This window comes from Charadrius vociferus, unplaced genomic scaffold (assembly GCF_000708025.1).
Source record: "Charadrius vociferus isolate BGI_N301 unplaced genomic scaffold, ASM70802v2 scaffold93, whole genome shotgun sequence".
Taxonomy (NCBI): domain Eukaryota; kingdom Metazoa; phylum Chordata; class Aves; order Charadriiformes; family Charadriidae; genus Charadrius; species Charadrius vociferus.
The window spans coordinates 1498369-1507716 of NW_009647838.1; positions in this window are offsets into that span (position 1 = coordinate 1498369).

The window sequence follows — 9348 nt, forward strand, 5'->3', positions numbered from 1 at the left end:
GCTGGTGAGGGGTCTGGAGCACAAGTCTTACGAGGAGCAGCTGAGGGAACTGGGGTTGTTTAGCCTGGAGAAAAGGAGGCTGAGGGGAGACCTTACCACTGTCTACAACTACCTGAAGGAGGTTGTAGCGAGGTGGGAGTCAGTCTCTTCTCGCAATTAACAAGCAATAGGACAAGAGGAAATGGCCTCAAGTTACACCAAGGGAGGTTTAGACTGGATATTAGGAAAATGTTCTTCACAGAAAGTGTTGTTAAGCATTGGAACAGGGCAGAGGTGGAGTCACCATCCCTGGAGGTATTAAAAAGATGGGTAGATGTGGTGCTGAGGGACATGGTTGAGTGGTGGTTTTGGCAGTGTTAGGTTAATGGTTGGACTTGACAATCTTAAAGGTCCCTTCCAACCTAGACAATTCTATGATTCCATGTTTCGAGCACTCTTCTGAATCAGCTTCAAACCTCTTGTAAGAGACCAAAATCTAATGTGTTGCAAGGAGAGACAAGGGGGCAAACAATTCTCTGCAGCAGCAGGGGGATTTCTGGGTGAATTTCTGGTGAATACCCCAGCTGCAGAGTACAACCATCTATGCGAGCAGGAGAAGGTGAGGGCATCCAAGTCCTTCTGCAACCCAAATCTAGAGATTGGTTTTACCATGTGTTAGCAAAACTCACCAGCTATGAGAAACCATGATTTAACCACCAAAGCCATATAAACTGTGTCTTAGAGCATAGAGACAGTCAGATCACACTCATCATCTCCCTTTTAGTGTATTATGTATAAGTAACAGCATTTCCAATGAACTCCTCCAGGAGCACCCTCATCCCTGTGCAGGGTAGATCTGGCTGGAAATGAGCTTGATCTCACCCTGAAGGATGGGAAGACCTGGCCATTTTCATGCAGCTCCTCAAGTGCTCCACTTGGCACCTCCTCTCCTGAATCTTCATCTGCTTTGCTGGCGTGAATGAGAAGACATGAGAACGCAAGTGATTTTTACGCTGGCTGGAGCACAACTGCAGCCTGCCTATATCCTGCCAAAACTCCACAGCTTGAGAGGAAGGAGCCAAAAGTTATATATCAAAGAGGGAAAAAAGGCTTCCCAGCCTCACAGGCAACCAGAAGAAGCCATGCAAGGCAGATTTATAAAATAAAGCACGGTGCAAAGAAACACTTCTTTCCAACACACCCTTCTCCCTTGTCCTCCCCTCCTGAGGCTCAGTTTTGTTAGTAAGTTTTGTTAAGGAAGGAGCAGACGTGGGCAGCGTCCTTCTCTTACCACCTCTTCTAACCCGGTTGTTGCACCACAGGGTATTGTCAGAAAGCCGCTTGCTGACCCTGGCTGGACCATGCTACACATGAAAGTCAGGCTGTCCACCACCCTTCCCACTGCCCAGCCTATCTGCACAGGACATCCACCAGCAACTGTTGGGCAGGAGTGATCGAAGGGAAGATGACTGTGTTTCGGCATTTGAGGGATGCAGTGGTCCGAGGGAAAGATACTGCAGAAATTATGAGAGAAAACATCTGTACAACAGTCAGAGCTCTGGATGTTCAGCCTTCCTTGGGCTCTTGATAACTCTCAAGTTTCCTATGCCAACATCTCTCCTACTAAAGGAAGAATCCCCTCTGATGTCTCCTGGCAGATCCTGCCTGATTTGTACCAGGATCTACTGATCCACTTGGAAAAAAGTCTCTGTCGCATCCCATTTTCCTCCACTTATGTTTGCTGGAAGGTGGCAGGATGAAGGTGCACAGCCTCGGTGTTTCCGTGCTACAAACTCAGTCTCACTACTACGAGTGTGCTGGCCCCACGTGGCCAGGCTGGGCTAACCTTGGTTCAGAAAAAACTAAAACCAGGAGCCTTGCAGGGAGTGAGGAGGGGCTTTAACCATCCACAAAGGAGAACTGCATTGATACAGAGCTTGGGATCAACTTAGACACCAGGGTGGTCAAGGGTGCGTGTGCTCTGTGTCTGCACCCAAGACACTGAGGGACCACAGGACATCTGAAAGTAGGTAGCCACCAGGCTGCAAAGCTGGTGGAACAGTGACGGGCAAGGGGCACTGAGGACATACCGACCAACACAGAGAGGTTCTTCCCACCCAAAACCCATCATCTAAACTGCTTCTCCTTGTCTACCTCTATAATACATGGCACTCTGAAGCACCCACTCATCTGATCCCAGAGAAGGCTTCTCAGATTCACAAGGTAACTCTCATCCTAAGCTTGCCCATTTCACTCCACAAACTCTTCAGGGACTCCAGGTGACCAGCTCAGACACAAGTATCTGGAATTGAGCAAGTGGACCTCCAAACTCAGCCCTGTAAACGAGCCATGGTTCCTAACTCAGGTGGTTGCATCACCATCCCAAGACTCACTCCAGCAGCCCAAACTCTTACCACCAGTCTCTTGCCCATCCCATCCCATCCCATCCCACAGTCCTTCCCTGATTGTGTTCAACACAGTCTCAAGCAAGCGTGACTCCCCTTTGGGAAGCCATGCAGTGGGCTCTGTCAGGTGGGTCCAGACAAAAGTTTGTTCCTGTCTATAACCAAATCCAGCCAAGCATTTTTTTCTTAAGTGTGACAGAGTTTCTTCTTAAAACTGCTCTGCACTATCAGAGGAAAATTCTGGCCAGGCAGCCTGCAGGTAACTCCTAGCAGAAGGTCTGAGAGCTGAAACAAGTCATAAAATACCTCTAGCTGGATGAAGTCTTTGAGAAACAGAGTTGCTGGGTCTCTAATGAGAGGTGAAGCTGTCACGTCAGCAGGGTCTCCAAACCCTCTGTGGTGAAGCAGTGGATGTCTACATGCAGCCACTGAGGGCTGCTGGCATACCCACGCACAGTCCCAGCAGAGCAACACAACTGAAAAACCACGAAACCGTCCCCATCACCAAGGAGCAGAAACACAATAGCTTTATTCCCACCTTGGCTGTAACAACCACCACCAAACATGAAGGGAATCTGCTGAATAGACTCCATCTAAATGGGTTCCTTTTTCACATAGTAGGGCTTCTGGTGCCAGATGCTTAACAGGTCCCTTTGTGAGGCTGCAGTTTGGTTTTGTTTCTGGACAGCTCAAGAGGAAGGAGCATGCCCTGGAGAACCATGTACCAGCAGGATCCTGCACAGAGCGACTGGGTATTTGTGGCATTGGGGACCTCAATGCGAGCGCCAGGATAACTCAGGCCCAGCAGGACTCTGCATACACAGGAGAACGTCAGAGACAGGGAGACTGCAGAAGGGAGATGTGATCCATCCCATCACCACACACTCACAGTCATCCCTGGTTACTGGTGGCCATGCTATCCCTGGAGCTTGTTAGCTGGTCCCAAATCTCTTCTCCCCCTTTGTCTGGGAAGCATCCAGACATCCTCAGAAACGCCGTGGCCTCAAACCGTGTGGGTGCACCTAGCTGCAGCCCCTGTGAACAGAATTCCCAAATCTTTTCTCGTGCCATCTCCTGGAGAGCTCCTGCGTCTTCCCCCCCTCCTTCTGTATCTCACTGCCTACCATCGTCTCAGTTATCTCATGAGTCCTAGTTGCTGTGCAACAATATAGCTAAGACTTCTGCCCTCCCATAGAGTATGCTACTAAATACTTTGCTTATTCACTTGATTACAGTCACATACCATGGTGGCAATTTCTTTTTTTCCTTGTCTTACTGGGTAACTTGCTATGTGTGGCTTACGGATCCATCATGTACACTTCTGGTGATCTGTGTTAAAAAAACCCAATCAGGCTCGGGTGGAAAGAAAGGTTGCTGAAGAGGATTTGTCTTATAAGAGATCGAAGGAGCTTTTACAGTGTAACAAAGCACAAGGTGTTGCTTTATATGATGACTCTATAAATACATTCAGGGACATAGCACAAATATCAGGCAGTAAGAACTATTTGTTAGAAGACGACATCAGCACAAGATCAGATGAACACAAATCAAGTGTGAACTTATTTAGATTGGAAACTAGTAGAAAGTTTCCAGATCATCTGTGAGAACACAAAACATCTGGATATGCCACAGAGCTGGAAAAGGCCTCCTGGGTCACTGGCTGTGGCAGGCTCCACTCCATCTTAAAAGTGATTAGTTTTTCATTTGTTCTTTTGTATTAAAGTAAGTTTCCAGCTCTTCTCCCATCCACGTCCGTATTGCACCCCCAAGGGAGTGCTTTTCCCTCTCCTCACTGTCGATCTCCCTTACCGGGACAGGGTGGGCACACTGGGATGCAGCCCAGCATGGTGTCCTGCCCCGCGGTGGCCCGGCCTCCTCCTCAAGCATCTCCCCAGGCGAAGCTGTTTGCTCTCACACAATCGCTTGGGGTTGCGTCTTGCAAAAGCACAGCTGCCTTGGCGGGTGAAGGAGGCGAGTGCGGACGGGGCGCCAAGCATTTGCTTACGCTGGGCACGTTCCCAGCTTAAATACATCTACATTCCCAGGATCTAGAGAGGGAGGCTGACCCAGCAGTGCCGCCGGTGTGCTGCTGGCAGCCCCGCCAGCCCCGGGGGCGGCCGCCTGCCCCATTTCCCCCCTAGCTGAGGCATGTGGATCCATCACACGTGAATCACAGCTCTCGGCTCCTCGGCGAGGGGGAAGGAGCCCGGTCCCCCAGCACCGAGGTAGACATGTCTAATTAGGTACAACAGAGGGATAGATATGCATACTCAGGGACCTTTTTAGACAAGCATAAATTAAGAAAAGCCAAATATTTATTTTAAATGGCTGTGCCATATGCTGATGAAATGCTAATCTGCACAGAAAAAAAACACACTGTAAATAAACTCCCCAGAAGCACCTCACATTCACTGAGCTTCGTCTTTCTGAGCAAACTAACAAGAAGAAAATAAGATCAGCAGCATCCATTATAGACTCTCTTCCAACAGAAATTCAGGTAAGCTTAGGATGACATGGGCCAGTGCTTTTCAAACTATCATCTGCAGCCCCAAGAGCACCACAGGCTATTTGTTAAGGGCCTGCAGAAGGTATTTAAGAAAAACAAACTTGCTGTGTTTAATTCGCAATACCGGGATCTCCATCCTCAGCAGAAAAGATGGTAGGGGGCTGCAAATCAAAAGCACCTGAAAAGCACTATTGTATGTTTTGGGATCAGCAACTGGGAGTCAGAGGGACAGTTTTGTCTCCTCCGCTGATCCCAGGACCTTGGGTGAATGACTTCACCTCCAGCTCTCTCCTCATCCTTCTACCACCTCAGCTCCCTGTAAGCATTTGCAGCATCTCTTCTTGTGCACCTGAATGGTACCCAGCACCACACAGCCCCAGGACCCCACAGAACACGTCACTATTAGCATCCCCTTATTCTTCTAGCCCCACAAACCCACTCTGGCCCCAGCATATCCCAAAGTTTGAAGACATTTAAAGATGGAAAGCAAGCTATTAGGAAGTCAAATTTGATTACCTAAAAGGCAGTTTTTCTAGTGGCTGTAACAAACCAGCTCAGGAGATTGGCATGTTTTTAAGCAGCAAGGCTGGGCGACGAAACCTGTCAGCAGCATCTACAGTTGGCTTCCTTTGTTCACAGAGCCACTTCCACCCTCTTACTTACGTTCTCCTCACTGGCAAAGATGCAAAGACCACCGTTTTTCTCAACATGCATATTGCAGTGTTGTCAGCAGCTCCTTAAGGTTATTCCCTTTTTCTTCTTGGTTATATTTATAAACCTGTGCAGAGTTGCTATGGTTTCTGTTACCGCCAGTCCAATTGCTATTCAGCGCAGTTCTTCTCACCTTCACCATTCCAGTGACCTTTACATCACAAGGAAGAGCTCATGCCATCAGCCCGATCAATTAGCTGTCACACAACACGCTGTGCAAGAACACCAACCGCTAAGCAAAAGAGGGCTCTGTGGAACCAATTCATCTGCAAAGGCTGTCTGAGAGATGGATAAACAATGGTAATTATTTCAAAACAAATTGGAACCAGAAAGCGCAACCCAGCAGTGTAACTGCTAGACAAAAAGGAAAGCCACAAAAAGAAGAAATTTCAGCTCTCAACGTCTTGGGTGCTCTGGTATCTTCCTCCAGGCAAATATTTTTCTACCTTTCTTGCTCTCCAAAGTCAAGTTCAAAAAACTCTTACTTCCAAGACAGTTTCTTTTACATCAGTTGAACAACTTATGCAAGGGACTGCTCACAAACGGGAGCAACACAGTTGTAATCTGGTAGTAAGAATTTCCCTCTTTGCCAAACTGATATTCTAAATATTATATTACAATGACTTTGCACAGCCCCAGTAAGCGAGATTACCGTAGAGCCAGCCAGCCAAGCGAGATGCACGATGTTGTCCTCCAAAAGTAACCATGCTGGGAATGGGCTCAGCAACTTCATGTACCAACCAGATCATGGCATCCCCCAAACCCTAACCCAGACGCTGAACAAAAACCCCATGGCTTCCCCCTAACTTGGAGAAAAACGTTTCTTTCACAAGAAAGAAGTCACAAATACACTTTAAACAAGTCACCAATAAACTTCTTTACAGTTCGGGTGACAGAGCACTGGCACAGGCTGCCCAGGGAGGTTGTGGAGTCCCCTTCTCTGGAGATTTTCAAAACCCGCCTGGATGCAGTCCCGAGTAATGTGCTCTGGGCAACCCTGCTTTAGCAGGGGAGTTGGACTAGATGATCTCTAGAGGTCCCTTCCAACTCCAAAAATTCTGTGATTCTGTGATTCTGTAATACACAAAAGCCAGAAAACAGGGCTCGGACACACTGTGACCCTAACTCTGCCCATGCGGTAGGAACGGAAACATCCCCACACTTTTCCTCTTCAAAACAAAGCCAGAACTTTCCTTGTGGTGCTTCCTTGGCTGTTGAAGTAAGTGTTCTCGCATTGGGCAACCAGGCTAGCCAAGACGTCTCATCCATACGCTTTTAATGCTAATTGGGGCCTTCTGAAGAAGAGGAAAATGGCCTGGATCTTTCCAAGACACCAAGGTGCAGACATGTGCAGGAGCATGGCACTTTAGCTAGTCAAAAGACAGCTCCCTATTGCACAAAAGGAGCTCCTCTATTAGAGGTACTTAACAACCGCGTACGTGGTAAGTGGGTCAGAAGAACAGGTGACAATTGGTGTAAAAAACCAGGCTGGCTTAGAAAGCAGAGAAGGTCAAATGACCTCGTGCTGTGGGAGGTGGGAACATCATGTGCTGCTGCAGCTCTGTTAGCTAAGGTTCATGTGGAAGTCAGGCTCCGAAGCACGGGCGATTTAGGCATCCGTGGCCACAACCAAGTTTTTGCACAGCACTCTCATGAGACGCTTACCATGAGCAGGGAAAAAGACTGTGTGCCACGTTCTCTGAATTGAAGCATCTCTCTGCCTTTGCTGTCATCAACACGGGTGGCTTTAAGCAGTCAGCTTTATTCCATCAGAGGGCTACTGAGACTACTGCTGCCCGGCTTGGCTGCGGTCTGCGCCTACAGCATTGTTTGCTGGGTGGCTCACACAGCGCAGGACCCGGCTGCCACCGCGCTGCTGACACCCACGTCACACCAGCGTGTTGCGCTGGCACCCCCAGGCTCCCTGCTTGCTCCCCAGTGGCACTTTCACCTGCATATTCGTCACGTTCTTATCTGTCACTTCAGATCAGAAAAAATCCTCAGGCCATGAACCGATTCAGGGTGGTTTATTCCAAAAAAAAAAAATGTTCACTATTTCCTCTGCTGCTTCCACCTCCTCGTGCCTGGATTGTACAGCTAAGCCTTTGCCTGCGTGACGGAGGGCTTCTTTACAGAACACAAGCTCTTTCATCTTCCCCATGATCAGAACAAGCCAGTGCACCTTTGCGATTTCACAGTCTCTTTTAAACTGGGGTGAGCTGAACTTTCTATGCAAAGATTTGACCTCCCCCGAAATCCCTTGATCAGCAATTTCCCTCGCTCGCTCTTTCATGTTTGAGGCATTATGAAACAGTGGAAACTACGCATTCTTTCATAAGGAAGTCAGTGAGCAAATTCAAATAATCAACTCAGTCCTAAGAGACTCGGGGTCTCTTTCCAAGTTTGAAAGCTCTTTCCTAACAGAAGTTTTGCTCTTGAAAATCTCCTGGTTAGCAGGCAGCTGATGCTATAGCTTCTCTGGAGCCTGATTATACTTCCAGCCCAGGGGCAAGTAATAAAAAAAGCCTGCCCGGCTCTGTGAGGTCTGAATCAGGTGCTAACACTGAACATCTGCTGGGGCCTCTGCTCTCCTCTCCCCCACCCTCCCTCCATGCGTTGGGCATTGGAGCATTCCCCATTTTATAGCTTGTGGCAACCAAAGGCCAATTTAAGAGGGAAAGCATTGCTAACAGCTTTATCCAAAAAAAAACCCCAGACTCCGCTTTAACTGCTCTCCATCCAAGACTTCGGTGAGTCCGACACCACCATGACATGCTGAAAAGCCCTGCGTTGTATGGCAGCCTTTGGAAACGGTGACCAGCAAAGCGCTCACTGCCCAACCCGAGCCAGACAAACAAGATTCTACACGAACATTTATTACTTCATACAACCAGATTGCTTATTGTACAAAAATTAACAGTGCCACCCAAGAGGGCCTTCACAGATGTTTAGAAAGAGACACCTAAGCACAGCTTTAAAACATGTTTTTTACGTAATTTAGGTACAAACTAGTGAAGCACCACACATTGTGCGCGTATATATACACATACACACATGTGCGCGTGGGTCTCCATACACATATGGACACAGACTGAACAAAACGTCGCAGCAGGCAATGATATGCTTGTACGTTGCTCTCTGAGGAATCCAACATCCCTCCACAAGGGTTTCTCCCAGTGGGACACAAACTGGACCTACGCTGAGCCGTAAGCTCATCCTTCGGGCCTGGAGTTGCTGCTGCTGTTGGTCTGGCCTTCCTGCCCTGCTTGCTCCTCGCTGCATCCCCCCGCTGGCTCCCCTCTTGAGATAATAACCCAATCTCCAAGCCCACCTAGGGGAGTGCACCAGAGGGACTTGGTAAAGATGTTAAGGGTCAGCGAACAGGGTCAGATCTCTCTCCTGAAAAATCTCAGCAAGGAAGAGATGGTCTCTGTCTCGCTGGGTGCCTGACCTAGCCGAGCAAGTCATGGGCGTAATGCTTGGGCACAACCAGCGTACATATAAACATCTGCAGCCTGGAAACTTTCACTTTTCTGTTCTGCAGCAGTAAAGGATGAATGGACCCGTACAGGAAAAAACATATTTGGGGTGGAAATCATGACCCTCAGAGAAAAAGAGCGCAGCACCTGAATAATTCCTACTAGAGGGAATGCCCAGTACAGTGAATTTTGCTTAATATTCAGGAGGCAAGTTTAACGCCTTAAGGTGGAAGGTTCATCAAAGAGCTAAGGAACGACATTTTTGCTA